Source organism: Peromyscus maniculatus, chromosome 7, assembly GCF_049852395.1.
Source record: "Peromyscus maniculatus bairdii isolate BWxNUB_F1_BW_parent chromosome 7, HU_Pman_BW_mat_3.1, whole genome shotgun sequence".
Taxonomy (NCBI): Eukaryota; Metazoa; Chordata; class Mammalia; order Rodentia; family Cricetidae; genus Peromyscus; species Peromyscus maniculatus.
In genome coordinates, this window is record NC_134858.1 from 43,911,423 (window position 1) to 43,935,096 (window position 23,674).

At 45.8% G+C, this 23,674-nt stretch overlaps 1 long non-coding RNA gene across 1 annotated transcript in view; it reads left to right on the forward strand.

Annotated features, from left to right (window-relative positions):
• The window catches only part of LOC121830828 (uncharacterized), a 91,322-nt gene extending 83,635 nt beyond the window's left edge, over window positions 1–7,687 (forward strand). Inside the window, exon 3 of the long non-coding RNA XR_013052732.1 lies at window positions 7,543–7,687. This is a non-coding gene — a long non-coding RNA (uncharacterized LOC121830828). The remainder of the gene's footprint in view (window positions 1–7,542) is intronic.
• Window positions 7,688–23,674: the final 15,987 nt, after the last annotated feature.

Genomic DNA, 23,674 nt, shown 5'->3' on the forward strand with positions numbered 1-23,674 from the left:
CAGCATCATTTCTAGGCCCAAACATACAACAGCTCCAGCTGTGTCTCTTCCATGCTGGGATGAACTGTGAAGCATAGGTCCTTGAGAGGTTTGTGGGGGAGAAGAAGCCTCTGTTGAGTATCTGGGGTGTTTGTAGGCACACAAATTCTCCTTTGCCTATAAAGAATGAAGCTTTAGGCTTGCATAGACTGTTCTGTCCTGAAGAGAAGCAGACGTTGGGGTCCTTGACCTCCCAGTTTGCAGAGGATGAGTTGTTGGAGCTGCAGCTTTGACAAGCAGCAGTCCCGGCCTGGACCCTGTGTCTGAAGCAAGTGTGGTCTCCACAGGGCCCCAGGCTGTGTGGGAACCAAGAAGCTTTCTTCATATCTATGGATACCTGCTCACAGATTCTGTGCACTGAGATGAAAGGGTGTCTGTCTCCTTGATCAGATGAACCCAAGGAACTAAGAGAAACAGCAATCTGTGAGATCAGCCTGTAGATCAGCTCTCCAGACTTGAGCCCCAGGGATGGAGTTTGGAGATTATTATGATCCAGGTGTGGGGCCTGCCCTCCCTGGTTGAGGCCTGCAAGGGATAGGTGAGACTGTAAACCAAGCATTGTTCCACCTCCAATGCCTCAGAGCCTGCCTGAGCTTGACCAAAATGACTGGGTGGAAGACTTCCTCTGCACTTCTTGGCCCATCCCTGGAAGTGCAGGTATGATGTCAATGTAGCCTTAAGTTTTCTCAGGTCCTGCCCAGCCTCAATTTCCTATGTTCCCCTGGTCCTCCCTGGCCCCTGCAGTCCCTTAGCCACTTATAAAATAATCATTCAGAGGCCTAATATTAATTATCAACTGTATGGCCTATGGCAGGCCTCTTGCTAGCTAGCTCTTATAGTGTAACTCAACCCCTAACTATTAATCTGTGTCTCACCACATGCTCTGTGGCTTTACCTGCATCCCATTACATGTTGCTCCTAGAATGGCAGTCTAGCGTCTCTCCTATTTAATCTTTCTCTTTCCTGTCTTTCTCCTTGGATTTCCCTCCTGCCTCTAAGCTGTCTTGCCATAGGCTAAAGCAGCTTATTTATTAACCAATGGGAACAACATATATTCACAGTGTACAGAAAGATATCCCCCAGCACTTCCCCTTTTCTATCTAATTAAAAAGGAAGGTTTTAGCTTTAATGTAGTAAAACTACATATAACAGTTATCAAGCAAGAATTATGGTTATAATATCTAGTCTATTTGTATTTGGCAAAATTAAAGAAAATACTTTATTGTTTATCCTAAATTTGTGAATCTAAAGTTTTTTTTTGTTTGTTTTGTTTTTTGTTTTTCAAGACAAGGTTTCTCTGTGTAGCTTTGTGCCTTTCCTGGAACTCGCTTTGGAGACCAGGCTGGCCTCGAACTCACAGAGATCCACCTGGCTCTGCCTCCCAAGTGCTGGGATTAAAGGCGTGCGCCACCACCGCCCGGCGAATCTAAAGTTTTATATCTAATTTATCTTTTATCATAACCAAGGAAAATTGTAATTATAACTATCTAGTCTTTAACTACATCAAAGACCCCAGAAGGATTCAATATTATCTAAGTAAACAGGAAGAGAATTGTAAACAACTTCCAACAATCTAGAATGACAGAGACAGCTGGCTACCTGGACAGTCACCCAAAGTTCCTCTGCAATGTTGGGGCATCCATCTTCAGCCCACAGGCCTAGAGTCTCTCTATTGTTTCTCCCTGTGTCCTGCATGTCTGTCAGTCTCCTCTTTGAAGCAGGAACCTGAAGACTATCTTGCCTTGTTTTGGCAAAATTTAGCAGCTACTTTTCCATGGGTCCTGAATGTCCAGTCGATACAACATTTTGTGAAGCACTCCAGGCAAGAACAGTTTCTTGCCCAAATGGCTAGAAAGAAAATGGCCATAAGGAAAGCAAACTCCATATGGAGTGTCTTTGATGTCCATCATCTTCTTTGAAGTAAATTAGTGCTGCCAGGAGCAGATGACAGCCATGGCCCAGATGATCCAATATCCAAAATAAGCTTCAAAGCAATTGGCTGAGATGATCCATCCTCACAAACTGCTACAGCCAAGATTTAACTACAATTCTTAATTTTCTCAGGATCCCCATAAGATTAATAATGCCCCCAATCAACAGGGTAAGATGGTCTTTAAAAACTCCTGCTTCTGAAAATGGTCTGTCAGATATTCCAGGACTGTAGCCAAATTGGACGCCCCCACAATGCTGAGAAACTTCAGGTGACAGGTCCAGGTTGCCAGCTATCTCTGTCTATTCTCTCTGGAAGTTGCTTACATGCATTTCTCATTTTCCCAGGTGTTATTATATTCCTTCTCAGGTCTTTGATGGGATTGAAGACTAACAGTTACAGTTACAATCTTCTTGTATCTTAGCTAGAACATACTAAGTACTAGATTCAGATTCTTCAGGATAGGACAGCTTTTGGAATAATCTCTTTAACGTGCCATTTACCTATGTTCTGGGCATCTCTGGATTTTAGTATGTGTCTCTTGTTTGATGTTGTTCTTGTTGGTTGTAGTTCCATTTTACTTAGGTCATTACCTGTTATTTCTCCTGGACAACACTTGATAATCATTGCTAGTGTATATAGGTTTGTATTAGGTTAGAACTTTCTTATTTAGACAAGAGGGGGAGATGTAGTGGATAGCTGTTTGAGTCATACCCTGAAGCACCACCCCTAATGACAGTTATACCTGTCTATGACCTTGAGGTACATGCTCTGGGGTGTGGCTGCTTGGGGACCCTTAAGACCTGGGATGCATGTATGCAGCTCTTTCTTGGCCACCTCGTGGTTTGGATGCTAAGATCTCAGACCAAGCCTTCAGCATGGGACATAGCTCAGTTTTCCCAGATGGAACCTATGATAACTCTCCCATGGTTGTGAGGCAACCCCCAAATAAATTCCTTTGATCATTAAGCTGATTCTGTGGGTTGCTAGCAATTTAATCCCAATATGTCAGTCTCCCATGAACTCACTCTCCTCCCAGAGAAGAAGACTGACAGAATAAACTCAAGCTCTGTCCAGAGATAGCTTTGGGACCCAATGTATGAAGGTGTGTGTGTGTGTGTGTGTGTGTGTGTGTGTGTGTGTGTGTGTGTGTGAAAGAGAGAGAGAGAGAGAGAGAGAGAGAGAGAGAGAGAGAGAGAGAGAGAGACTTTCTTCTGCTATTTCCTTTAATTGCATTTCAGAAAACATGTCATTGCTTCCCAGGAGACTGCAGATAGGAAAGAGAGGAAAAGGGGGTGGAGTGGGTGTGTTTCTTCAGGGACTCACGGTGGGTGAGACATTGCACCAGCCTACTTTCTGCCTTCAGCCTTCCTGCCCATCCTCGGCTCGCCTTCCTCCACTACTCTCCTGACAACTGAGTCTGTTCCCAGGCTCAGAGCACAGTTCCAGGGTCTTAGTTTCTTGTTTCCCTCACTCCCCTCCACCTTCATCACCCAAAGCAGCAGGTATTCATTATTTAAACAACCTGTGCCTCTGAAGTCTTATTTATCTAACATCTTTCCACAGCATATGTCAAAATTTACAGTAAGTGCATTCATCCCATAATAAACATTTGGCTTTGCTGGTCTACCAGAGGCAGGGCTAATTAGGGAGAGCAATTCCCTTGTTATTGGAAGGGAGGTCAGTAAAGCAATTAGCATCCTCACGTAGCTTTCATAATTGTGACTTGGAGGCTAGGCCCTCTGGTGCCAGGTAGGGAAGAGAGAAGTTGGCACGAAGGAAAGGAGAGCCTTCCCCAGTAAGTTCTGGAAACCCAGAGCTGAGCTGTGAAGATAGCATTCTGGGTTCTCTTAACTCGGCATGCATCTGAGCTCTCTGCTGGCGTCTTGTCTCTCAATCACAGCCTGTCTTCCAGGATGTTCTGCTCCCACCTCTGTCCACCCAGCCTTCTCTGTAAGCATACCAAAGAGCATATCCACTAGAAAGTTCTATCACTGCCTCGATGTTAGAGCATGCAAGGCAATGGACACTTTGAGATCACAGGGTTGACTTGTCAGTCCTTGGCTTCATTGTCTTTATTATTTCTACCAAGTGGGTTTTTTTTTTTTTTTTAATATGTGGTAGAAGTCATTCTATAACCTCCCCTTTGCTGGAGAAAGAGGAACAGGGTGTGACAATCTGGACTGGAGTTCTTTAGGATCCATGACTAGCCATAGGCATGTCTCAAGTACTACACACCACTCTGGAGCAGTGTAAACATGGATCTAAAAGCAGTCCAAGGAGCAGGTGTACGGGAACATGTAGGGAGCCAGGCTAAGACTCAAAACGATATGATAAGAGGGAGCAGGTGGGAGCAATGAAGAAGAAGAAGAAGAAGAAGAAGAAGAAGAAGAAGAAGAAGAAGAAGAAGAAGAAGAAGAAGAAGAAGAAGAAGAAGAAGAAGAAGAAGAGTGCTGTCCAGAGCCCCAAGATACTCACACTCAATATCCACTAGAAGGACTCACAGAACGGAGACTCGTGGTTACAGCTTATAGAAGGCCACTCACGAGAATCAGCAGGGAGGTGGATGCCTACACAGAGGCCAGAACTCCAAGTCCTGCCTGCCAGAGCTATGAGGATGACAATCAACAGTGTTTGGGGCACAGAGCTGTGGGAGCCTCAGTTTTATTTAGCTGGTGATGTGGGGTGGGGGTTACCTCTCAAGAGCTATACAAGGGTTAAATCTTGCTTGCCCAGGTAAGATGTTCAGAAGCAGAAGCTTTATCAGGGAGGAGGTGTTGGGAGGAAGACAATGACTATCTTTATCTCCTTATTAAGCAGAGTTCTTTTTTAGATGCCCTTGGCCTCTCTGAAGTTCTTTTTCTTATTGAGATATGTATTAGTGTCTTTTCATTGCTGTGACCAAACTACCTGATGTCAGGGAGGAAGGACTTCTTTGGGGAAGAGAGATTTCACTTCATGGTTCCTTGACCTCGTGTGTTTGGACAAAACATCATGGTGATAGGAGCATGTGGTGGAGGTTGTTCTTCACCTTTTTGCAGGAAGGAAGTAGAAAGCTTGAGACAGGAAGGGGGGCAATTATAATCTCCATTTTGGGTGACCTGCTCCAGCTAGGTCCCACTTCCCAAAGTTTCCACAGCTTCTCAAATAGCAACTAATCTGTAGACATTTCATATCAAAACCATAACTAGATGAGACCTGTTTCTCTTTTATCAGCTTCCTTGTGACAGCATCTGCTGCTCCTTCTCAATCTTTTATTTCTGCCAGCTGCATCACTGTTTGTTTTCAATTACCCATTCATTCATTCACTCACTCATTCACTCAATATATTGATGTCTGTCCATTGACACTGATGTTGTACTAAATGCTGAAGACAGAAGTCAAAATAAAAAAAAGTCCAACTCTCAAAGGATTTAGAATGAAATGAGATAGCAAACAAGCAGATAAAATGTGTAGTTCAAATGTTGGATGGTAAATGTATGAAGTACTTGAAGTGTCGGAAAATCAGTGTGTGTGTGTGTGTGTGTGTGTGTGTGTGTTTGTGTGTGTGTGTGTGTGTAACCTGTTTCTTTACCTCCTGCTGCACCCTCATACCTGCTTTCATTCCCTCCTTGAGGTCATTCTGAGTGTTTCTTTCCTTTCTGTTCTTGCTGTGTTGGGAGGTTGTAGAAAGACCAAGTCTCAAGTTGCAACTCAAGATGACTGCTGACAATCTCCTAGGGGGCTGTGGTGGGAGGAGCCTAGTGCGGTCTGGGTCACTGGGACTGCATAAGACCACAGCTGAAGGCAGTTAGAAAGCTATGGACTTGACAATAACAGCCTGAGTATGTCCAGAGTTCAACAGGGTAGATGTCTTCGCTGCAGTGGAAGCCCTTCTTCACTCCACACTCCCTGCCAGGAACACCCCAGGTCAAGCACACAGGTCCTTGAGACACAGCGGCCCCTCCCTTCCTGGAACAACACTCATTGTATTCCTTGCTGCTTCTTGTCAGCTGTGATCCCTCACTTGCTTGTAGTGTGGTCCTGAGGTGGGAATCACACTTTCATGTTTGGTGTTGCTCTCAGTGTCCCTCCCCATCCTGGGCTAGTGCAGGCCTGGGTTCATAACTGGTCCTGCTCATAACTGGCGCTGACTTGATAGACAGGCAAGCATTCCAGGTGAATATAAAGACATCTCGGGTGCCATCAAATCTTTCTTGTTGGAAATACTGTTGCCACATTGCCTCTGGTCAGGTATTTGTCCTAAAGTTTCTGAGAGACAGTGTGATGGCAGAATTCGGATACCTGATCTCCTCTCTCTCTTTCACTATCTGAGTCTGTCCTGTGGGTGTAGTGATGCCCCACCCCCACCACCATGGATCTTCCTTCTATGCAACCCAGAGAAAATGTTCTTAATTCTGGGATAGGAAGGGAATGAAGTTGTGGACACTGACTCTGTTAAAGCTGCCTTCAAAGAGATGATGTCTTGGAAGGAACCTTTCTATGGGGAGAGAAGGTTGGGAGGCTCTTAGCAGGGAGACAAGAACATGGAGTGGCAGAGAATTAAGAAGCCATCATCATTCCACAGGTCTGATCCCCCTACGGTCCGAGCATAGGAGGACGAGAAGGTTCTAGGACAGGAAAAGAGAAGCCTGAGGAACAAGCTGTGTGAAGCTGATCCTGGTGATAGGAACTACTATTGTCAGCTTCCTGGGCTGACAGCCTCTGGAAGCTGAGGTCTGTCAGGAGTGGGCAGTGAGGTGCGTTGTTGAGTGTCTTTACCTAGTGGTATACGGGACATTTAACCAGAGGAAGAACATGTGTGTTCACAAAGGCCGTGGTGACAGTAGCAAAGAGGGTGGCTTGCAAGGGTGCAAGCCGGGATCCGAAAAGCCAATGTGGGAGCCTCTGGATGCTCTGAGGACTAGGTGGGAAGTGATCCCTCCCAGGGAACCATCATTGTTGAAAGCAGCCTCTCGTTTTTGCTAAGGCAGAGACAAACCAGCTGTTCCGGCTAGTGTTATTGTCAACTTGACACAACTTAGGGCCACCTGGGAAGAGTCTCAATGAGGCTTGTCTACACTGAGTTGGCCTGTGGGCCTGTCTGGGAGGGGGATGTCTTGATTATCTTAATTGATGTGGGAAGACTCAGCCTAGATGTGGGAAGTGCTTCCTGGCAGCTTCACTTTTTGATTGCTTGGCTTTTCTATTAATTAATTAAATTTTAATCATATATTTATTTGTTTGTCTGCTTAGTTTTCTCTCATACAACCGGCCCTGCCTAGATTGCTTGACTTTTGTTCTTACTGGTGAGTTCACCTACCCCGTTGCTCCCTCTGCTGACTCCTTTGCTGACCTTAGAACAAGCTTTTCTGGGCTTCCATCGTGGATGGAAGACCAGCAGCTCTTTAGGAATCCTCCAGACAATCGTCGGCACCAGCTTGGGAGTTCGGAGGCATCCAGCCTTACAGGCTGAACCACTCCTGAGTCCTCAGCCTCGTCTCGTAAGACAGCTATTGCTGGGCTACTCAGAAGATAACCTGACAAATCCTATTTCAACATGAGTGATCGTCCTATTGGTTCTATTGCTCTAGAGAACCCTGACCATCGAAGAAGAGTTCTGACCCCCAATTCAACGTCAAGGAAGCAGATTCACTCACATCCGATGAAAACTCACTTGGATGAAGAGGCAGGATGGAAGAGAGGCTCGGGGTCAGGTAGACCAATAATTTGCTATGTGCTCATTGTGCAAACTTGACGGTCAGTGTGTCAGTCCCTCTGAGACTCAGTTTATTTATCTTTAAAATCGACTCAAATTGTATTTCGATGACAGTGTGGTTTCCAGGGTGAAATGAAGTCTCCGTGTGTAGCACTTAGCATAACACCAAGCATAGAGCAATTTCTCACCAAGTGTGAGCCATTGTGTGTGTGTTACTGAGGACTGGTTGACAAGAGGAGCATGCATTGTTATGAAGTGTGCTTTTGCTCACGAGGCTGGAGAAGGAGACAGGCAGTACAGAGTTGGAAGTAGTTTGGCTAACAGTGAACTAGCCTGCGAAGCAGCAATGGGGTGGCATGGCTATCTGGGAACTGAACGGACTTCAGCATATAGACGCAATGCCTGAGCCTGTGCCCGATGCTGTGGCCTGAACATCTTTTAAAAGTACACATGCTGGAAATAATATCTGCAATGTGTATGTCAATTCCCATGTGTTAATGTTACTTGGAGCTTATTGTGTTCTTACCGCTCTTTAATATTTTATGTTATTTTTCTTGGTGTGTGTGTGTGTGTGTGTGTGTGTGTATGCTGTATTGGTGGAGTGCCCATAGATGCCAGAAGAGGACATCAGACATCCTGAAGCTGGAGTTACAGCAGTTGTGAGCTGCCTGCTGTGGGTGCTGAGAACCAACTCAAGAGCAGCAAGTACTCTTAACTGCTGAGCCATCTCTCCAGCTCCCTTGATGTGATTTGATGGGGAAGTATCTCCGTAGTCACATGTGTTTGGATGTGTGGTCTCCAGCTAGGGGTGCTATTTGGGAAGGTTAAGGACCTTTAGGAGACAGAGCTCTGTGGGGAAAAAGTGGGTCACTTGCCCCATTTCCTGTTCATTCTCTGCTTCCTGGCTGCAGATGAATGTAATCAGCTGGCCTTCTGCTCTGGCCACCATGCCCTCCCTGCCTAACTCTGTGTCTTCTTCTCTGTGATGGAATGGTCCTCTCAAACTGTAAGCTGGGATAAGCTCCTCCCTCCTTCCCTCCAGTGGCTTCTCATCAGGTATTCTGTCCCAGCAATGAGACATGAATTGATGCTGGCTTTGGGGGCAGTAGCTAGGGTTTGATGGGGTCATGAGGGTGGGGTCCTGGTGATGGTGTCAGTGGCTTTTGGAAGAAGAAGAAGAAGAAGAAGAAGAAGAAGAAGAAGAAGAAGAAGAAGAAGAAGAAGAAGAAGAAGAAGAAGAAGAAGAACCATGCTGTCTCACTACATTGCCCCTTGGCCATGCTGTGATGCCTCAGGTAAGCCATCGTCAGATGCCACCAGAGCTGGTACCATGCTTGGGCTTCCAGCTTCCAGAAACATGGCAAAAGAAACTTCTATTTCTTTTATCTTTTACAGAAAACCAGACAGACAAATAACAACAACAAACCCACATTTATTCTCAGCTGATGACAGATAATGAAACCTCTTCTTTTCATAACAACAAATAAATACAGAGATAATATGAGTTTTTTCTAATAAAATCATTATTTTCCCAATAATCTAATAAAAGTTATTCAGATATAGGATCACCAGAATACTAAATCTAAGAAGGGCAGGTGTGATGAGACATAAAACTGTCAACACAATGTTAAAGTCCCTCACAAAAAACTAACTGCAATGGAAGAGTGGACTGGACAATGGAGAAAGTGGACCACTGTGTGACAGAAATTAATGCCAGTAGTGAGGGCCATTCTGTGCATCTGGGCTTGGTACCCAGGAATGTATCACTTAATAGTATTATTCTCTTCTATGCCATACAATCTAAATCTACTCATAAGGAAACATCAGAAAACCCCAGTGAAGCTGTTCTAGTCTTCAAACACATCAATACTACAAAAGACTGGAAAAGGCAGAGGAATTGTTCTACATCAGAGTCATGACAATACAATCTACAATCCTGGATTGGATCCTGTCTCTTAGAAATTGCCAGCAGAGCAAATGAAATCGGAATAGAGACTGCAGATTAAATGAAAGTGCCATCTGAATGGGAGGTTGCTAGATTTATATGCTTGAGCAAGACTGTGTGCTTACTCTTGTAAAGTGTGTGTATAGTATTAAAGCACAGAGGGCTGGGTATCTGTTCTATACTCTCAGATGGGCCAAATAAAAAGATATGTATTGAGAAAGAGAAAGCTATAAAGCAAACACAGGAGTCATAAAAAGAAGATAACGTGTAACAATGAAGGTTCTTTCTTCTATTTAAATTTCTCTCAAACAAGCATGTCCACATGGACATGTAAGTGCTTATTTCTAAAGTATTGAAACTGTCAGTACTGCCCAATGTCCCCCAAGTAAGGGAAGCAGCTAAAAGATTCTTTAGGGGTTGGTTGGTAACACACATGGGCTATGTCTTTCCCACTACAGCTTCTAGAGTTTTCTATAATATACACAAACTTCTGCAGACATATGTAATTGTATCATTTTGATGTTGATACAGTCTCTAAGTTTTCATCATTTTCACGTTTACTTGGCTAAAGTTTGTGTTTGGCTTTAATGCAGATATCACGTTCATTCTAGCTAGTCTTCCTCCCTTCTTCCCTCTGGAGCAGTGTCAGATACGTGTGCTCTCAGCCAGCAGACTCAGTACGTGGGTCATATCATTAACAGAGTATGGAGACCTGTGATGTTTGCTTCCTGTTCTGAGATGCGGCACTAATGAAGACCTGCAGGGGGCGGGGGCACTTGTGAGAGAAAGGTACTCAGGTGTGCGTGTAAAATGAGAGTCATGCAAGTTCAAGTCCCAGGCTGACCCAAAGCTAATCAACCCAGCTTTGAATGGTCTGTGATACTCTGATTGGGTTCAATTCTGAATTCCTTATTGAAAGTCTATTCTTTTAAATCATCCAGACTCCAGTATTTTGTTATAGTAGCAAAGACAACAACAACAAAAACAAGCAACAGCATCAAAACAGCACATAGAGATACAACACACATGGCACAGCTTTCTTACCCAAATTCTCTGAGATGACTTCTGTGTGTCCTCCTGTTCCAGACAACATAGAGCAAGGGAAAAGAGGCCAACATTTAACCAGGCTGTTGTCCTGACCTTGGACCTTTAAAATTTTGTTTATTTTTGTTTGTCTCGCACACACACACACACACACACACACACACACACACACACACACACAAGTGTAAGCAAGTAGCCAAAGAGCAAAAGAGGGAATCAGATCCACTAGAGTTTGGAGTTACAGGTCATTGTGAATCACCTAATGTGGATACTGGGGATTGAACTCTAGCCTTCTGCAAGAGAAGCAAGTGTTCGTAACCACTTAGCCCCAAGGCCTTATAATTTAGAGCCAAAAAACCCCACTCAAAATCAGGGTGTTGTATATGCCTATAATCCAGCACTTGAGAGGTGGAGGCAGGAACTCAGGATCTGCCTCAGCTACACAGCAAGTCTGAGGCTAGTGTGTGCGTTAATGATACCTTGTTCAAACACACACACACACACACACACACACACACACACACACACACACACACACATTTATGCATGCACATCACTCAAGGTTCCAAGTTACTTAGGCCCTGTCCTGTGTCGGCTGTCCCCTCTCTACATGATGACTGTCTTCATTAGGAGGTGAAGGCGTTCTTGCAAGGAACACAAGGCCCTTCCATAGTTACCTTCTAAAGAGGAGCCAGAAGTGGTGGGTTAGCTGCTTCTCGGGCCACCTATGAACTTGCTTTCCTCACCTACGTGTCCCTCACCTATACGGCAGTGTCTCTTCCAAGAATGTTTGGGGACAGGATGGAAGAACTCGGCCTCCAGGCTCACCCCCCATAGCCAGTATTGACTTTCACCATGTTGGTGGCCTTGGGCACCCAGTGTGAGGTGACCATGACTACGTTTTCTTTCCTTTTGCTCCTTTTCCTCTTCATCCTTTCATAATTCTCCTTTCCTGAGAACTTACTATGTGCTACGCACCATATTGCATCTCATCAAATTCTCACAACCGTGTGAGGGAAATTGTTCTTACTTTCCCTTTTCATGAGCAATAACCAAAACACGGAGAAGCCAAACACCAGCAGTGTTGAGACTTAGACTCGAGGAGTGTCTTCTCTTCATTAAGACCAGCAGCTGTCAGTGGGGCTCATGGGGGCCTGGGTTCCCTGGGTTTTCTATAGAGGTCTATGAGAGCAAAGACATCTTGTTGACCTAATTGCCTTTTTCACTGTGTTGACTCAGGGAGTGATAATGCAAAATCAGCATTTTACCTGTGTGGGTTACACTTGGGGTCCCTAGACTAGACAGCTGTTCTGTGAATAGCATGATGTACTTTCAGGGGAAACCTTCATGTTTACTTAAGAATGTCCTGGTGAGGTTCAGTGGTTAGAGTGCTTGCCCCATGAGCTCAAAGACTGGAACCCACATAAGTGCCAGATGGGTATGGCAGCCTGTTTATAATCCCAGCCTCAGAAGGTAGGGGAGGGATCCCCAGAGCTAGCTGACTAGAGAGATTAGCCACATTAGCAAGCTCTGGACTAGACTGAGATGGGCCTCCATGAGGGAAGATCATGGAGCCTCGGGTTCTAGCATCAATCTTTTGCTTCCACATGTGAGTGCACATTCGGGTATGTACCCATATACATGAACACACACACACACACACACACACACACACACACACACACACACACACACACACACACTTGCACATGTATACCACAGACACACACAAAATGGGAAAAACAAGAATTTCCTCATGAGAGGATACAATTACCAACTGTATTAAATCTCTACCCTTCAGTACCTCTCCACTTAATGGCCTGTGCAATCAAATGAGAAGTATGCACACTAACTTATGCCAAATATGTTGGTCTTGAGGAGAAACACACATGTGAACATTTGAATCGTGAGTTGAGCCAACCCCTTTCTTCATAAAATACCCTTTATTTGAAAAAGTGGCTGGCAGACAAATGATGATTGTCTGGACTGGGGGATATGGAAAACATTTTCTTGCAGATGAACAGAGTGAGCCTGTCGCTTAAAGGAAAGCAATCGACAGCATTTGTTGTCATTGCGAAAATTCACGTTTTCAAGCCTATTAGGATTTGGGAAATTTGTATGCATATTGTATCAGTCATGGTCTAGCCAGGAGAGAGAAACCACCTAGTAATTTGAATAGGGAAGATTTCATATAAGGAATGGACTATTTCCAAAAAAATGAAAGAGAATAAAAAACACTTTAAGATTAAGGGAGACTATCCATGGGAGGGGGCATTGGGGAGGGGCTCCCTCCACGGGGCTGTGACTCAGGTTCTCATGGAGTGGATTACATGATAACCTGCTGTGTAACAGAGGCCAAAGTCCATCCATACACAGTGGGTCCAAACTGGCTGGAGGGAGATTGTCTGCATTTCATCAATGGCATTGCCAGAAGCTGTTGTGATGCTGAACATTCTAGAAAGCCAGCTGTGCCACCCGCAGAGATTCCCCGGAGAAGCTCCCATCTATGGTTCTTTGGGCTGTCCCCAGGGAGATGCTGTCATGAGGTTGGAGCTGCCTGGGAAAACCTTTCATGGGAAATGGTTACCCGCGGGATGTCCCAGCTGGTATGGAACTCACCACTTCTTGTCATGTGGTAGAGGGTCAAGCAAGGTCCCTGGAGTCAGGAAGACAGTGCTTTTCTTCCTCAGTGTCCTTCTAGGGCTGCCTACGGGTTTGGAAGATATGTCCCTGGAACACAAGCAGGAATGGAGGCCAAGGAGATGGGCAGCAACCATTGGGCAGAGGACACAGACCACTCCTTTGCCTGCTCAGCCTCTGAACTTCCCTTTTTCCATCAAGTAAGAAGTTGCTAACTTTCGAGCCAGGAAAACTCACATCCCTTCTCCACGTAAGGCAATGAGGAGACTCCGCAGTTATTATATCCAGAGCTGGCTATCAGAATGTCTCCTTAAATTTAGCCATGCTACCACTGAATAATTTATAAACACTAAATTATAAAGCTGCTCTCCAACAGCTTATATATAAAATGAGCATGGAGCTTCAGTCCCGGCAGCCTGCCACCTACTCATGGCTAGCTTTTCTTGGCACTTGTCTTAGTTAGGTTTCTATTGCTGTGATGAAAACCATGACCAAAAGCAACTTGGGGAGGAAAGGGTCTATTTCATCTTACATTTTCAAGTAATGGTCCATTCCTGAAGGAAGTCAGGGTAAGAACTCGAAGCAGGAACCTGGGGCCAGGAGCTGAAGCAGAAGGCATGGAGGAACATTGCTTACGGGCTTGCTCTCCATGGCTTGCTCAGCCTGCTTTCTTTTACCATCTGTGACCACCTGTCCAGGTGTGGCACTGTTCCCAGTGAACTGGGTCCTCCCACATCAATTACGAAGCAAGAAAATGACCTACAAATTTGCCTACACATTAATCTTATAGAAACATTTTCTCAAGAAGATTCCCTTTTCCCAGATATTTGTGTCTAGGTTTATATCAAGTTGACAAAACCCAACATCATCTTAGAGGTATGCTGCCCAAGGAACTTTTGCTTCCTTGGTGAAGCGCTTTCTCATGGATAGCCTTCTCAGAAGGTGGCTACCTGGTGAGCTTTGTGGGTTTCCCATCTGACTTACTTTGTCTTCAGCTACGCCTCTGAAGATAGCTTCACTGTACATTTCCCAAGCATCTCTACAGGGACTTCCTGTTTTCTACCTCTCCATTTGCCAAACTCAGCCCACTGACTGTGGTCCAGTGACTTCTCTGCTACCCAGTGGGCACAGCCACATCTTCTCAGGTGAGGCACACGCCCAGAGCATCCTGCTACTTGAAGATTGTTGGTGAGGTCATAGGTGATATTAGCAAATGTGGTTTTCCAATACTGAATCATGAAATATGTCACTGTTTGCAAAATATGCACCGCACAGGTAACCAATATTTCCAGGTGATCAATTCATGATGTAGAATTCCATCAAAGAATAAGACGGATCAATGGATTTTAATGTAACAGCATATTAAAAGGTTTCCAAGCTGTAACTCAATTTAAGAAACTGCCATTTGTTGAGTGTTGCTGTAATTTCCATGAAAGCCCTCACTTATCAGAATGCAATCAAAGCAAATGCTCCTCACTTTTCCAACTCTTTGTCTGTATGAGGTCATATTGCATTCATATACTCACACAAAGCAATATCACAACAGACTATCTAAAAACCACTATAACCACTGAGCTAACTTCTCTTAAGAAAGACACTAAAGTGAGCTTTGAAAATGGAAAACTGAGCTCTCTGGGCATGGTAGTGCATACCTACATGGTAGCAGCCAGCACTTGGGAAGTAAAGGCAAAGAGGATCAGGAATTCAGGCCATCTTTGGACTACATAAAGAGAGTTCAAGACCAGCCTGGGCCGTATAATACCTTGTCTCAAAACAAAAAGTCCCAAAAAAGAAGAAGTAAAATAAGGTCACTGTTCTTGCTAATTTTGGTTTGAGAACAAAAACAAAATTCCTGTATTCACATATAAAGAATTTGTTATTATATTTGAATAAAGTAATACATACTAAAGTATTTAAAGCTTTTCTCAGTCTTCAAATTTTCTGGTGCGGTAAATATGGATAGATATAATCTCCATAAACACAAGCTCTTTGGATCCTCAACAATTTTAAGATCATAAAGAGATTCCAGAACCATGTTCTTAGGAACTGATGCTTTAGGCTAGAGAAACTTTTCTTCCCAAAGCGGGGCCTCTGAACTTGAATGTGAATAGCAGACAATGTCTTGTGGTCTGTGCACCATGAGGATTGCTTTGTGCTTAGAATTTATAACTATTTTCATCCAGACACCTCGAGACACTTCAAGAAGACTCCCAGTTCATAGCTGTTACCCTGCACACCTTTCCCTAGCATTTTTGCCTTTATTCATGCCACATGTACCATGCTTTTGCTGAACCTGAGCACTGGTGAAGGGCCAGTTTCTGTTCCTATGTATATGGGGATGCACATATGTGTTTGTACATTTGCATGCGTGTACACTGGTGATGAAGATGGTCCTGTGTGTGTGTGTGTGTGTGTGTGTGTGTGTGTGTGTGTGTGTGTGTGTGTGTGTGTTAAGGCAATCTTGGGTGTCATTTCTCAGTTGCCATCCAAGTTGGTCTTTGAGACAGGGTCTGGGATTCGCCAAGTAGGCTAGGCAGTCTGGCCTGCAAGCCCTAGAGCTATGCCTGTCTCTGCCTCCTCTGTGCTGGAATTACAAGTACACACCATCACACCTGGCTTTGTTTTCAAGTGGGTTCTGGGGATTGAACTCAGGTCCTTCTTCCTGTTGTTTTGAAGAAGCTCTGCCCCAAGAGAGAGAATCCTTGATGACTTTGTAAGAAGCATCGGCAAGGCTGGAGAAGCCATTGTACTGCTGCCTGATGGGAGCATCAGGACCAGTGGGTGTTCTGTTTCCTTTCTTCCCCGGTGTCTCTTGGCTTCACATGTACCGAACCCATTGCTGATGCTCCCTACTCCCTTTTGTCTTGGAGAGTTCAGTTTTCACTTTTCCCCAGTTGGCTGTAGTGTGCATGCACCTTGTCTGACTTCACAATAGGTTTTGGGGAGAATGCAGAGATGCCTTGCTGTAAGGGGAATGAACAAAGACCCTCAGCTCTCCCAGACAGGGGCTCCTATACCTCATGATGCCAAATGCTCTCACTAGAAGTGTAGAGGTTTGAGAACCCACCATCTAAACTGTAGTGGCAGGTTGTTGCATCTATGCCTTTGGAAGGCTCTTTGCTCCTTCTATTACACATCTTTGAGACATGCCCTGTTGAGCAGTGATGGAGATGTCCACAGTCTTGTTCCCATTCTTGGGTGTACATCATGATGTCATTGATACCTCCTAAAATTCTGAAGAACAGAATAATTCTAGATCTTCCTGCAAGGAGATAGGAATGTAGCTCAGCAGTAAAGCACTGGCCGAGCATGGACAAGGCCCTGGGTTTCATCCCCAGAATTCTCTCTCTCTGTCTGTCTCTCTCTCTCTCTCTCTCTCTCTCTCTCTCTCTCTCTCTCTCTCTCTCTCTCTCTCTCTCTCTCACACACACACACACACACACACAAGTCTGAAAGAAGATGGCTCACCCAAACTCTGAGTGAGAGATCCCCCCACTGTCTGTTACCTAAGTAATGGATGCCTGCCATGAGTGTCAGCTTCCTGTAGCCCCAACCTGTAGTTTCTGCCCTAGGCTCCAGTCTGCATGTGGGCTCTGCCTCTGTGTCCCTAGGAACATGACCAGCTCAACAGAGAGGAGCACAGAAAGAGGAAGCCTCTTCAGTCACCTCTGAGATGAAAAAAAAAGGAAGAAGGAGAAAGGGAGAAAAAAGGAGAAAATCAAAGACTAATCCTAAAAACCTTCCTTTAATCTTGGAGCTTCCAGATCTGGTTTCTCTTTCATCTGGGACTTCCAAGTTATCTAGTTATTTTATGGGTCGTGAAGCCACAAGGCGGAGAGGGGGTGGTGAGGGTGGTGGTGGGGAGATTAAATTAATGAGCAGGTAAGGAGGTTTATTATTTGTCTGATCCTTCCTCCCTTCTTGCTAATTTCTCTGAGCCAATTTGGGAGGCAGTGCCTATCATGTTAACGCAGGGACAGACTATTGTACCCATGTTCTTTCTGAAGCCATTTATCTGAAGGATATTAAACATCCAATTTACATAGACATTATAGCATCATTGTGAGGCAGATGTGTGTGCACATGCATAAATGGTAAAAAAAAAAGTGTAGGGGAGACAGAGTGAGAGAGAGAACACATTAGGCTATGTATCAAGTGGGCCTATGTGTACATCCTCAACTCACATTGTCACCTGTCACAAGCTTCTAAAGAGAGCTGAAGTCACTTAGCAAGCTACTTCCCGAAGTCATTGGATCTTAGCAGGAAACAGACCCCAGACAATAGCAGGCATACTTATTAAATATATTTCAGCCCTCGGGTTCCTGAATTTCTTTATCTCTACTCCTGTGTTCATTGTGGTAGCCACTCAAGCCCGATATCTGTCTAGCTGGATGTCTGATGGTGTTGCCTCCGCGCGCACGCGCGCTTGTGTGTGTGTGTGTGTGTGTGTGTGTGTGTGTGTGTGTGTGTGTGTGTGTGTGTGTCTGTGATACGGCACAGGGGGCAACAAATAGCGAGAAGAGGCCTGATTGTTTGGTTGAGTAAGAGACACATCAAATTGCAGGTACCACCAAGGCCCCAGTGACCTCCTCTGGTGGCCTCACTCCTGGAGTGGGTATCTGCTAAGTCACTCTGGCAGCAGAACAGTTGGTGATACCAGGCTTGTTCTTCACCCGGGTTCCAGCCACACTCCCAGGAGCTACCTTCCCTATCTGTTTTCCTCTAGGTATTCTCATAACATTGACTCTTAGCTTCCTTCTCAAAGCCTGGACTTTCATTAGAGCTATTGGAGATGCTGCTGCTGTCGTGGTTTATGTCTAAACTAACAAACCTCTTCTGAAAGGTGAACAGAATGCTTCACTGGTAAAGTTCTTGCTTTGCAAGCTTGCTCCCCAGAACCTGCATTAAAACCTGGGGATGGTGGCATGTGCTTCTAATCCTAGCACTGGGAAGGCAGAGACAGGCAGATCCTTGGAACTCACTGGCCAGCCAGGCTAGCCTCCTTAGCAAGCTCCAGGCAGTGAGAGAGAGCCATTCTAAAAAAAAGGCAAATGGTACCTAAGGAACAACACAGGAGGTTGATTTCTGACTTCCTTACACACACCCACATATATGAACACACACACACACACACACAGAGAGAGAGAGAGAGAGAGGAGAGAGAGAGAGAGAGAGAGAGAGAGAGAGAGAGAGAGAGAATGAAAAAGAAAGATGAACAATTGCTATGCCCTTACTGATAAATTGAGATCAGGCAATAGCCCCTGTCATGATGTCCTTAGGCCTTGATGATTTGGTCAGCAGACTTCTCCTGCCAATCACCTTTCACAGGTCATTGCCTCACACTATGTCTTCATCCTGGGGTCCTCCATGTCTTGGCTGGGGTCCTTTCCCTGCCCACTGTCCTCCTGTGCCTACTGTTACTAGCCGAGGTTAAGATCTGGCTTTGGCTGGGATGGGAGTCAGACATCCCAGTCAGTTGTTCCTTCCCTCTTCAGAGCTGCTGCCTACGATTATGGTCTTTTATCATTCAAGTCTGTTAAGAATCTGCTTTTTTTTTTTTTTTTTTTTTCCTGCGATCAAAACTTCTTGTCTTCCCTGGGACTTAAAATACTGTCCTTGAACCAAGATGGGGCCCTTGCGCATTAAACACACTCTCAACTTCAAAGCCTCATGTGTGGTGCTGTGAGGGTCCCTGGGGATCGTCAATATGAGACGTATGTTTGTTAAAGTACAAAGAGAAGTCTTGCTTCATGGTGGAGCTGATCTGAAGGGTAGGGGCGCTGCGGGGCCTTCCTGTCTGTCTCCAAAGGAAAGAAGGATTAGGGGAGGAGAGGTCTAAACTCCAGGAGGAGTTGGCATCAGCAGCCTCTTGTTCAAGGAGATGCACAATCTCCAAAGGCAACAGGGGCAAGAATGGCACCAAGACCCCCGAGACTCCGCCCTTTGTATAATCACAAAACACTCCCGGTTGTTCAGAACTTTTTGCTGGACGCTCACACCAGCCCTGTCGGTAGGTGTCTTAGTTTCATCGTCTGTTGCTCTAGTAAGATATCTTGACACAAGTAAGGGGATAATGGGTTTATTTTAATCCCACAGTTCCAGGTTATAGTTCCGATCACACAAGGATGTCAGGGAGGCAGGAACCGGAAGCAGCTGGTCACATTCATGATCAAGAGAAGGGAGAAATGAATCTGCTTCTTTTCAGCTCCCTTTCTCCCTTTTTAGGCAACCCTGAATCCAAACCCAGAGAATTGTGACACCTAGTTTCAGGCTTCTCCCATCAATTGGCACAGTCTAGACAATCTCAGACACGCCCATTATTTGGCCAACATACTCTAGACACTTTATCGTTGAGACTCCTGTCCCAGGTCATTGTTGACAAAACTAACAATCCCAGTAGGTAAATGCCACCCATAATTGTCTAATGAAGAAACGTAGGCTCAGAGAGGTCGGAGTGCATATCTACAGGGCTCAGGAAATATTAGATTTGCCTTCTTTCTAACATGCTTGGGCAGGAGCATATGTACACAGACACACAGACACACACACCATGCAAAAAAATGGAGACAAAGCAGAGGTGGTCTCATGTGTTCATAGTCAAGGTCATAAGAAGCCTTACTTTCTGTGTTCCTAAAAGCCTACCCTCCTCCTCCCTTGGAGGAAGAACAGCCGGCAGATGAAGTCAAGGGAAGGTATGAGTGCTGGCTGGAGAGCCTTTCAGCTGCCTCAGCAATGCTGTGGCTACCTTTCTGTACCTCATGTGAGGAGAGCGTGACGTCCTTCTAAGCTCACACAGGTGTGTATACAGCCCCCTGGGGCTGGGATTCACTACCAAGCCCATTTCTGCTCTTGCCTCCACTAGCCCCACAGCCCCCTGGCTCCTAACTGCCTCCACTCTTCTCCCGCCAGCCTCCGGGTCACTGGAAGGGTATTTTTGAAATCTAAATCTAATGAGACCACTCCATGAAAATCTTCCTAAAGGAACTCATTGGGGCTTTCACATCTAAAAAACCATTTGGCTCATATATTCTCAGACTCCTACAGTCTCTTTCCATTCCTTCTTCTAGACGGCAGTCAGCTGGGCCCGATTACCTACTGTTCTCGGAACACATCTACAGCAGAATGCCCGGGCCTTCCGCCTTTCCACAAGCTTGCTACCATGGTCTCCTCTCTCACTTCCTGTTCTGTCATCAGTGCCTTTACCCTTAAGAGCTCAGACCTTGTGACTGACCTCCCTCACCCCGGGCATGCTGTCACTTACAGTGTGGATGCTTGCTTACAGCTTGTCTCTCCCACTGCGGAGAAGGTGGAGAGGCAGGGTTTGAACTGGGCTTGCTTTCTGCTTGGCACTTGAGAAAGGAGCAGAGAACAGAATAACACTGACCCCTGGGAAGAGCTTTGTTCCTCTAGAACATTCAGGCTGTCACAGCCTGGTTTCCAGAGAGAGACCCAGGTAGGGGTCTTTAAGAAGAATTAGTCAAAGGAGATTGAGTGGGTCTGCAGTTTGCCTGCTGGCCTCTGCGGACTCACGTGAGACAGTGGCCAGAGGTTCCTACCAGGGAGTAGTGTAACTGGGGACACACTTCATGGCCCACCTGACTGGCTAAGAAAACGAGAAGTGGGCAAAAGTGGGGATCAGAGTAGGGAATGTGAGGAGAAACCTATTCCTCTCTCTACTTCCACCTCCTCCATTCTCCATCTTAAGCTTCCTCTGCTCACTAACCACATGGCCTTCTTTGCCTTCTGCTGGTGACACTGTGCTGGCCTCTCGTTTCCTTCTGAGACCCTGGCCTTGTCCTCTGAAGAAGCACCAGGAGCCTCTTCCCCATGGCTTGCCCTTCTCAATCTCCTTGGTAACCTGTACTTTGTAACATACCTTTCCTACTCCCGGTCAGCAATCTGCCCTGTGGTCCTGTTAGAGAGGGGTGGTATGAGAATAGAGGTATAGTCTCGACCTTGAGACAGGAATAGGAAGTTCAGTGGCTACCAGCTACCCCTGCCTCACCCAGAACCACTTAATCCCCAGACCCCACTTGGTGGAGGGATTTGACTGTACCTCTTCCCTGGGCCCCCATTGACCCTTGCTGCAAAACTATTTATCTGCCTTTCTCCCCTTTGCCCTGGAATATTTTGGCAGCCCAATTAGTGCCGCGCAGATAGTTTCTTGAGTCTGAGCAGTCCTCCAAGCTGACCTCTGCCCTCCCGACTTCCCTTTCCTGTCCTTGTAGGAATGTTTGACAAGCTCCTTTCCATTTGTCCTCGGGCGGGCTGATATGCTCAGAGACCCCCTTCCAGAAGAAAAGCAGGTTAATTAAGGCAGATTTTCTAGCTTGTTCTTAAAAGGAAAAACAAAAGGGAGAGAACAGGTATCTTAGTTAATTGTTCCTAATTGTTTCTTTCCTCAAAAATCTTTAGTGTAAAACAGCCTAATTGAGCATTTCCTGCTCTGGCATTGAATAACAGAGCTTGGCTGTATCAGGTCCAGTGAAAGGACTCCTCTCTCCCTCGAGCTCCAGACCACTTGCTCTCATGGTGGAAGGCTTCCCTCACTTGGACCATGTCACATGATGGTAATGGACACCGTGCTGTTTGTGGATCAGCTGATGGACTCACACAAAGTCCAGTGAGAAGACTCCTCACTGCAGCCTGAGGCACCGGTCTCCATTGCTGTACTCTGAGGCCACTAATAAGACTGTCTGAATCTTTCCTCCCCTCTGCCTGGGCTTGCCTTGCTTTTGGAACACTAATGCAGCTCGGGGTCTGCTTGCCCAAGAACCGGAATAACAGTGGTTCCTCTTGATGTTACCCTAGTATCTTTTCAAGTCCTCACCACCAACATGTTCGCTATGTGCAATAGTATACTGGGTACCCAAAGGGTTGAGGTAGGAGGGGTCTAATGCAAGGAGGCTGCTATTTTCCAACAGCAGGTTTACATTTCCTTCATCATTGCAAGCTTCTCATACATTCATCCATCCATCCATTCAATCTATCCATCCATCATCCATCCATTCATCCATTCAATCTATCCATCCATCCATCCATCCATCCATCCATCCATCCATCCATCCATCCATTCAATCTATCCATCCATCCATCCATCCATCCATCCATCCATTCATCCATCCACTCAATCTATCCATCCATCCATCCATCCATCCATCTATCCATCCACCCACCCATCCATCCATCCATCCATCCATCCTTCCCTGCATCCATCTACCTATCTATACGAGATGCTGCCGGTACCCTACCTAGATCCCCTTTATTTACTGAAAGATCAACCTTTCATCCAGCTGCTATAACTGCTGACTTAAAATACTTCAGATTGCTTTTCTAGAGGTTTGCCATTGGCCAGAGGGGAGCTGCTTCTCCTGGAGGCTGTGAACCTATTGGCCCTTCCCTGGTGGCGGACCTCTGCTGATGACTCATTAATAACTAGCATGGGAGTAAAAGGGCAGTGATCTTGCTGAAGGTAAGACAAACAGCATGGAGCCACCCAGGAGAGGAGTCTGAGGCCGGTCCCCAGTGAGGAGCCCCTCGGGCTTAGCTCTCTCCCTGAGGTACTTGACCTCCGTCAGCCCTTTCCTGAGTATCATCCCTGAGAAGCAGCTTGAAGAAGCGCCCTAGCCCTGGTTCTGCTTTTGCATTTGCTGTCGAGAGTGGTCCTAAATTGTGAGTGTGTTAACCCAAAGGGAAAATGGGCACTAAGCCGTGCAGCCCAGGGCTAGGTTGCCATGAAGACCCCCTTGCTGGTGGTAGGTGGAACACTGATGGTCCCTTGCAGCCTGAGCCAGTGTGAGGGCTGAGACCTTCCCTTTGGGGGACCTGGAAGAGGATACACTGGCTGGCTCCCTGCCTAGGAAAGCTAGAAAGTGCTTGAGTGTGCTAGAGCAGGTGGGGAAAGCCCAGCAACTTTGGGGCTTCAACAGCACAGATTTATTTCTCATGCTGTTGGAAGCTGAGAGTCAAGGTCAGGGGGCTTCTTGGCTTGATTTCTCCCGTGGTCACTTGCTGTCCTTGAGTTGCAGGCCACCTCCTTGTCACTGTGTCCTTCCAGTCTCTCCTCTGTGCAGACTTCTCTGTCTCTTTCTCTCCTTATAACGTCACCACTCATTTGGGATTAAGGCCCACCCTCATTTTACCTTAACTAGCTCTCTAAAGTTTCTATCTTCAGATACAATTGCACTGGAGTTTGGGGTTTTGTCATCTAACTTTGGGGTGAGGGACACAATTAAATCCGAACCATGAGGCTGCAGAAGGGGAAAAGCGGATTGTGAGGACTGGGTGATTTTGAGCTAAGTGGCATTGATTTGTTGAAGAGAGAAAATGGCAGGCCTGAAGTTATAATTAACAATTTAAAGCAAGGTGTCAGCATTTA